Source organism: Nannospalax galili, unplaced genomic scaffold (genome assembly GCF_000622305.1).
Source record: "Nannospalax galili isolate Female #2095 unplaced genomic scaffold, S.galili_v1.0 scaffold150, whole genome shotgun sequence".
In the NCBI taxonomy this organism is placed as follows: domain Eukaryota; kingdom Metazoa; phylum Chordata; class Mammalia; order Rodentia; family Spalacidae; genus Nannospalax; species Nannospalax galili.
The window spans coordinates 3,758,610-3,767,614 of NW_008329320.1; the positions used below are offsets into that span (position 1 = coordinate 3,758,610).

Here is a 9,005-nt window from a genome sequence, read left to right on the forward strand (position 1 = left end):
CCCTTATATTCTGATATCCCTGCTACTGTCTGCTGTGTTGTCGGCACCCCCAGTCACTCCTCACTACTTGCCTATCTGGTGAATCTAGTCAGCCTATCTAGAGGTCTTTGTTTTAGGAGGGTCAGCTGTTCCTCTTCTAGCAGCAATCAGTTGTCAATATTCCTTTAGATAAGATTAGGGTCTGCTGTTCATTTTCCCAGTTCTATGCTGGGTTACTATCTAGGAGTCCCTTTGGCCAAAATTGAAAAAAAAAATTTTTTTAAAGTTAAAAAAAAAATCAGCCTGATCTATATAGGTACATAGGGAGGTTCAGGTGGCTACAGAGTAAGACGCTGTCAAAGAAAGAAGGAAAGAAGGAAAGAAAGAAAGAAAGAAAGAAGGAAAGAGAAAAAGAAAGAAGAAAGGGAGAGAGAGAAAGGAAGGAATTTCTAAAAATATGAGAAATTTCTTTAAAAATCTGTTAATAAACCTGGTGTGGTGATCTGTAATCCCAGTACTTGGGTGATCAGGAGTTCCAGGTCAGCTTTGGCTATTTGAGAGACCATCTTGAAGAATGAGGAGATTTGGCGGGGGGAGAGGAAGTAAGGAAAAGAGAGAATGAACAAACGAACAATAGGTAAGTAGATAGAAGATGACAGATGGTAGATGATAGATAGACAGATAGATCTATGTGAGAAACATTCCAGTCAGTGTCTGAGGCGGCCACAGTGAACTTGCAGGTGATCTGTGCACTGTGAGAGTAAGTACTGATGTGAAAGGAGGGTTGCTGGCCATTTTCTTGCTTTGAAGATGGTGAAACAGAAAGAGAGGTCTGGTAGACAAGCAGAAAGAGCCCATTAGAAGTTCATTAAGAGCCTTGAGCTCTAGGACCCCACTTCTCTTAGTTATAAAAATAAAGTACATGTATAAAGAGAGTTGGGTGAGTAAGAAAAGATGTCGAGTTCTCACTGAGTCCTCTGGGTTCATTCTTTCTTATCTCAAACACTGTTCTGGGGCTCTGAGGCCCCACAGCAGAAGAGAGGCCATCTTCTATGGAAAACAAGGGGACTAATAAAAGTTTACACACTAAAATTTACAAAATTTTAAAATTTTCTCTTGGCTCTAGAAAACTAGAAGCTAAGATTACACCCATCAGAGAAGAAAGTGGAGTCTTCCTAGAAAATTAGATCAGTCTTAGAGAAAGGATGAAAGATTTAAGTGGGTATACTAATTTTTTTAGTCACATATAAATTATATTCTAGTAAACAAATTAGTTTTTTTTCTCGTGTGTGTGTGTGTGTGTGTGTGTGTGTGTGTGCGTGTGCGTGTGTGCTATGTTTGGACACCCTTGCGGAAGTCAGAGGACAACTTGTGAGACTTGGGTCTCTCCTTCTACCTTGTGGGTTTCTAGGGATCAAACTCAGGTCCTGTGGCTTGGTGGCAGGTGCCTCTACCCACTGAGCCATTTTGTCCCAAACTAGATTTGTTATTATTGTTGTTTGGTTATAAAAAATATTTTATTATTATTATTTTATGCGTATGAGTGTGTTGCCTGCATATAGGTAGGTGCACCTATGTTGTGCAATGCCTGCAGAGATCAGACAAGGACATTAGATCCCCTGGAGCTGAAGTTACAGATGGTTGTTAGCCACCATATGGGTTCTGGGACTCAAACCTGGGTCCTCTGCCAGTGCTCTTAACCGCTGAGCCATCTCTCCAGTCCCTTCCTTCCTTCCTTCCTTCCTTCCTTCCTTCCTTCCTTCCTTCCTTCCTTCCTTTCTTTCTTTCTTTCTTTCTTTCTTTCTTTCTTTCTTTCTCTCTCTTATTTTTTTAAAAAAAGGAACTCAGAGAAAGCTCAAAATATGTAGACAGACAAAAAACAAAAATAATTATTACTATTTTCAGAGAAGTGGGGAAGAATATTATATTCATAAAGCAAAGTAAGATTGTAGTTTTATAAAGAATATTCAGGGGTTGGAGAGATGGCTCAGTGGGTTAGAGTACTTGCTGCTCTTCCAGAGGACCTGAGTTTGGTTCCTAGCACTCATGTTGGGTGGCTCACAACCACCTGTGACTCCACTCCAGAGGGTTTGATGTCCTTTTCAGGCCTCCTTGGGCACCCCCATACAGGTAGCATTCACTCATATGGGCACACACATACACATAAATAAAAATAATAAAAATAAGTCTTAAAAAGAATAGTCAGCCGGGCAAGGTGGTGCATGCCTTTAATCCCAGCACTTGGGAGGCAGAGGCAGGCGGATCTCTGTGAGTTCAAGGCCAGCTTGGTCTACATAGTGAGTTCCAGGACAGCTGGGGCTACAGGAAAACCCTGTCTCAAAAAAAAAAAAAAAAAAAAAAAAAGACCAAAAAAGAAAAAAAAAAAAAGAATATTCAGAGAGTAGTAGAGCAGTAACAAAAACACCAGAAAAATAAATATGGGATAACAAAAAAGGAGAAGCTTGACAGAAAGGTGGAGGATATAGTTAGAAAGTCTAAAACACAGAGGAAAATGCTAAAATAATTGGATGACATGAGGGAAAATACAAGAAATTTAATGAGCAGTACAGGAAGTCTAGCGGTGAGTAAAGAAGGTTCTAGAAAACAGTGGTAGAGAAAAGTATCGGTAAAACTAGAAGGCAGCAGCTGGGCGTAGTGGCTCATGCCTTTAGTCCCAGCACTTGGGAGGCAGAGGCAGGCAGATCTTCGTGAGTTCAAGGCCAGCCTGGCCTACGTAGGACAGCTGGGTCTACAGGGAGACCCTGTCTCAAAAAGACCAAACAAAAACAAACCCCAAAAAACCCCCCTCCCCCAAAAAACCTAGAAGGCAGCATAGTGGTTCACTCTTCTAATCCTAGTACTCAAAGACTAAGGTAGGAGTAGTGCAGTGAGTTCTAGGCCAAGGCCAGCCTGGGGTGCGTAGTGAGCTCAAGGCCAGCCTGTGTTATAGAGCAAGAAATTTTTTCAAAAAACCAACTGGGCCAGTGAGATGGTTCAGCAGGTAAGGGCGCTTGCTGTCAAGACTGATGGCCTGAGTTCAATTCCTGGAACCCATATGTGGAAGGGGAAAAGTGACTCTTGCAAGTTGTCCTCTGATCTCTGTGGTGAGCACACACATACACGTTAAATAAATAAATGTAATAACATTTTTAAAAAGCCCAACCGAGCAACAGTTGAAAACAAACAAGAAAACAAAAACCAATGATATCAAATTTCTCAAATTACCTACACATTTCCAAGAGAAGATAATTTTTTTAACTGAGAATTCTATTCAGCCACGTTCTCCTTCCAATAAAAGATTTGATGTGAAGTACATTGGCTCATGCCTCTAATACCAGCACTTGAGAGGTGAAGGCAGGAAGAGGACTCAATTTTGAGGCTATTCTGGGTTGTGCAGTGAGTTCCAAGCCAGCCTAGGCTACAGAGTGGGGCCTGTCTCAACAAAACCAGAACACAAAACAAAAAGAGATACTAGTATCTACATATTATTTAGAAATAAGGGAGCATCATCAATGAAAACAGCTAAAAATAGAAATTTTGGTGGCACATGCCTTTAATCCCAGCACTCAGGAGGCAGAGGCAGGCAGATCTCTGTGAGTTCAAGGCAAACTTGGTCTACATAGGAAGTTCCAGACCAGGTGCAGAGACCCTGTCTCAAAAAGACCCCGCCCCCCAAAAAGAAATTTTTTTCTTGGTGAATGATGGGGTGGGAGGGCAAAGAGAATGGCCGTTTGTAAGACATATACTCTCAACATTTGAGCCTTCATAGTGTTCAAGTATAGCACATTAACGAAAACCAAAACATTTATTACTGTTGTTATGATTGTTCCTGCAGTGCTGGGGACAGAATCCAAGGCCTTGTGAATGCTAGGCAGATGCTCTACCAACAAGCTAAACCCATAGCCCATTAATTATTATAGTTTTGTTATTGAATGAAAAGAATGCAGCTGGAATTGTAAATACCAAGAAAGAAGAAATGTCAAATTGTACATTACCATTCAATTTAACATACATGAAACTTTACTCAATCATGAATTAATACCAACAGGGAGACAAGATTTGGAAAAGCCATTTCTCATTTGTGATATGTTTCGTAAAATTAGAGTTTTAAAATTAGAATAATTAATTCATGAAAAGTTGAGAATATCATTCCTTCTTTCTGAAGTTTATCAATATTTAAAGCCCAAATCTATGTTTGAAGCATAAAGAATTTTATCAAATTAAAGAGTGGCAAATCACTGTTTTGAAGGAAAAAATTAGAAGTTGCATTCAAATTCATTCCTTATCTTTTTAAAAGAGTAAAAACACATTGATTCTAGATCTCATTATATTTTTTTATTCCAAGGGTTTGCAAATGGAAACTACACCCAAACAAAAGTTATCCTGCTATTTCTTTTTTCTGGGTTAAGCATATATGCCTACCCTCATATTTAAGTATTATGAAATCAGCAATAGTTATTTTCCCATCCTCAGTATAAGACCAATGATGAGATAGCCTCTACCGTCTTCAGGAATGAAAAAAACTTCCCTTTTGCCCTCTAAAGGTTTATGGTTGAGTCTGCAGAAGTAAACTGGCATGCAAATTTATTTATGTACTTGTACATGGGAGCCACACAAAATATGAGACTCCAAGAAGGGCCAGATGGTTGAAGCTTAAATAGTATTTTGAGTTACAGAAAAAAGTAGGGGTTTCTCAGGGAAAGTAGCAACAGGAAAGAATAAGGGTATGGGAGCTCCAGAGAAATGAGTGTGTGATATACTAGTGAAGGGGTACAGGGAGCAGGTGTTCAGAATAGGTGGCACACAGGTGGTACAGCTGTACATGGCATACCTCCAAACCCAGCACTCAGGAGGCTGAAGCAGAAGTGTCCAAAATTCCAGACCAGCCTTGATTACATGGCTTTTTCTTTTTGTTTTTTGAGACAGGGTCTCCCTATAGTCCTAGCAGGCCTGGAACTCACTATGTGGACCAGGCTGGCCTCAATTTCACAGAGATCCACCTGCGTTGGAATCAAAGTCGTGTGCCACCACGCCTGGCTACATGGCATGTTTGTGAGCAGCCTGGACTACAAGAGTCCTTATCTAAAAACAAAAACAAAAGCACAAGAATGTAGGTATAGACATTTTGTCTATTTTCCTGTGAATCAGTTTCCTTTAGTTGATAAAATTGCAGGGAGGGGGCTCAAGATCATTGCATGCCTTTGGGAGGAACTCCCCTGTCAGACAAGGAACTTCAGAGAAAGCCCCCTCCAGCATTCACTGGGAGTAATCAGTTTGAAGTGACCAGCCTACCAGAGTGCCATTCTCTGGGGTATCAATTTGAGCCCCCAAGCCTTCCTTCTTTTCTTCCCTCTTTCCACAAACATTTACTTCATTTCCATTATTGGCTGGTTGTTGGGAATGCATAAAAGGATAACATATAAGCTTCTCTATGGGGAAATTACATGCACATAATTATACATAATTTATATATACTTTCTTGAGGCAGGATCTCATGTATCCTAAGCTGGCCTTGAACTCACCATGTAGCTGACCATGACTTTGGACTCCTAGTCTTCCTTCATCTCCCAAGTGTTGGGATTACAGGCATGTACCTGGTGGGAAGTTCTCATCTTGTGCCACTTTACACAACTAACTGTAAAACAACACAAAAAAGGAGAAAACAAAGGAATCAGGTTTACAGGAGACAGTGTACTATGAGGGGACATAATATCCCTAAATGACTGTAGAAGACCAGAATATTCCGTCCCTAAAATATGCCTCTTTGGCATATTGATTGTTTTGAATATGCCAAAGAGAAACTGCAAGGGCAAGAATAGCTCTGAATGTTGCCAAACCCAGGTCTGGAAGGTTCTCCCACAGAAAGCCAAGGTCCAGAAGACAAGCATTAGGGGGAATCTTTATTCAGTGGACAAAGAAGTGTAGAACCCTGAGACCCTCTTCATTCACCCACTACCCCCCAATCCCTCCAGACCCCCACTAATTGCTCTTTTAGCTTCTGTAAAATGCTTGGCTGCTGCTATAGACATGCCTAAACACGCCCTGGCATGCCCTGACTCCCACCTGCTATCCGCCTCCCCTTCCAGGAAACTATAGATTAACCAAGCCCAAGCATAAAAACTGCCCTATAAGGTAAAAACGGAGACTCCTGGCCCCACAGGTAACAGTCAGCACATTCCACAGCCCTGAGAATAGCACCTACCAATAAGAAACTTCCAGGGCTGCATCTTATACATCCAATAAGTTTAAAATTATGTTGGCAAGCATTATCTTCTGTATCTCCCCGCCACCTTTTGTCTAAACCTATAAAAGACTCCACTCTCCCTTACTCTGGGCTCTCAGCATGGATCTGTTGAGTTGGTGAGGTCTGAGAGCCCGAGCTTAAGCCCGAATAAACCATAAACCTTTGCTTTTGCATTTTGGTGTGTTGGGTTCTCGGTGGTCTCTTTGGGGTCCAGTGGATGGGGTACAACAGAAGCTGTTTTGCTCATGTATCAGTTCTTCAGCTTCAAGGAGTCAGATGTGGGATAGGAATAACTAGGGAGAAAGGGAAGGAGGGCACAGGGAAGGGGGGAAGGAAAGAGGGAGGAAGGGAAGGAAGGGGACAGGGAAGGAGGGAGGAGGGGAACAGGCTCAGATCTTCTGGAACTTGAGTGCTTCCTCTTTTCCCTCTTTTTATCATTTGGTGTTTCTGGACAAGGCAACTTTGACTGGTGTCTTTAGCTTCAAGGAGGTAGGGGGCGGAGGGAGAGGCTAGGAAAGTCCAGGTTAACTTTGTACTGTAGTCCTGAACGAAATGTTTATCAAATGACCAAACAGAAGAGTTAAATAGTCTGACCAAGGCTAAGGGAACAAAGTGGGGGACAGGCCTAAATACAAGACAGAGATGCCAAGACATATCCAGTTCCAATCACCCTTTATGGTCTGTAGCCCCAAGTAAAAGCCAATGTTTTCAGCAAAAGCAGCCTTCAAGCGTCTGAAAACCAGCCTTGGTAACTGTTACCGTAACCCACATGTCAGAAGCGTTATCTGCAACAAAGTTAATGGGAAAATAATAGGTTGCCTGAGTTCCAAAATTAGTGATTTTTAAGGCAACTGAAAGCTAGTGAAGCTAGAGGGTTTATTTAGGTTTTCCCTCTGTAGCATGAAGAAGTATCCATTTGTAAGAAAACTTGCATTTATAAAAGAAAACCTATTTGTAAGGGTGTCAGTCTCTCTCTGCATCAGGAGGAAAAGGAAGACTAGGCCATGCGGCTCAGTGGTTTATGCAAGGCTTGAGTTTGATTCCCAGAATGAACAAACAAACAGAAAGTGAAGAAAACAGCCTCAAATTCACATGACAACCTACCTTGATGACATGCTTTTCTAGACCATGTTGTCTTAACTGGGTCATTCTTTACTAACTTCTTTGTTTCAAAGACTGATGATATTTAAGCCTGAAGTTTAAATATTTTTTTGAGATCTACTCTAGATATTTATTTCTTTGGGTTTTCTTTTACATACACAAGAAGCTTGAGGAACACATATCTATTTTTCTCTTGTTCACCTTTCTTTTGTTATTGGGAATTCCAGTTAAGAACTATGCACACAGAAGCCCACAACTGGCCAAGTTTTAGAGACTAAGAGACTGTAGAGTGTGTGTCTCTGGATATGACTCCTGTATTAAACCTCACCCAGCCGCGACTCAGGGATCCATTGCAGAAGAGGTGGAAAGACTGTAAGAGCCAGGGTTGGTCCATGAACATAGGGAAACAGAGGCTTTCAGGCCACTGGAAGCTTGCACATGTAACTTGTGGCAATGGTGGCACAGAGCACAAGACCCATGCTGACTCAATCAGACAAGGGCCCAGAGTGGAGTGAGGGAAAGGAGCAGCTGGCCGGCCCTAGTCTGGCAACTGATCGACTGATAACTACTGGATAAGGGAGACTAGACCTTACTTATGATCTCTAGATAGGCTGTCTAGACTCCAGTGGATGAATTTGTACTGAAAGACATCTGAGTACAAATGCTTGACTAGATAGGACTTAACATGTATGGTGGAATACATAAGGTCCCTTAGGGTGGGTGGGGAGGTGGGAGGGGGTCTAAATTTGATTAAGAACTGTTGTATGAAATGTACAAAAGCTCAATAAAATTTAAAAAAAAATTTTTATTTATTTTATTTTATGTATATGAATGTATTGCTTGCATGTAAGTAGGTGCACCCATGTTGTGCAATGAGGTCAGAAGAGAGCATCGGATCCCCTGGAACTGGAGTTATTGACGGTCGTTAGCCACCATGTAGGTGCTGGTAATCGAACCTGGATCCTTCTTTTTTCCACTGCTACAGTTGGTAAGCCTCTCCCAAAAGGGTGCTTTCTCCCTTTAACATGGGGGGCTTGATTGGTTGTGGGAGAGGGTCTCATACTCTCACTTCTGCCCACAGGAAGCAGCTAGCACTGTGTATCCACTGGCACAGCAGGTAACAGTGAGAAGTACAGAGTGCTTCCCAAGGTGTTTGACTTCTAGTATATTGTTGTGCTGATCCTGCAATCCCTCTGAATCATTCAGATATGGTAAGAGGTGAAGAAGCCTGGAGACGCTGGGTTAAAACTGGATATACCTGGGTGGAGGGCACAGCAGGCTCTACATAACAAGAAATGGCTGCCTCATTCCCAGCACAAAGAAGAATGCATTGTAAGCGCATTTGAGTAAGCGAGTGCTCCATGAATGGTGCTAAATTTGAAAATCCTGGAAAAAAGGATCTTCTTCAAGTTCCACATTATTCAAGTTAATGTGAAAAGAGACCCCAAAAATAATGTATACATGTAAATCGGGCACGAGATGGTCTTTTACTTGATTATTTACTGGGCTTCTGCTATGGGATGCTGTCAGTGTTCAAGGTATTAGAAACAAAGCATCCTACCCTGTGACATATATTCTAGTGAGTCCATTCATTCACAGTTCATCATTTGGATATAAAAGAGACCAGTGCCAAAATCAGTATACATGCAGGCAATACACACATACACAGAAAATAAATAAA

General features: G+C 41.6%; 1 protein-coding gene across 1 annotated transcript in view; it reads right to left on the reverse strand.

Moving 5' to 3' along the window:
- Nucleotides 1-5,522: 5,522 nt before the first annotated feature.
- Nucleotides 5,523-9,005, reverse strand: part of CUNH5orf22 (chromosome unknown C5orf22 homolog) — a 53,126-nt gene continuing 49,643 nt past the window's right edge. Inside the window, exon 10 of the mRNA XM_008835562.3 lies at nt 5,523-5,614. The gene's annotated coding sequence lies outside the window, so the exon portion shown is untranslated. The remainder of the gene's footprint in view (nt 5,615-9,005) is intronic.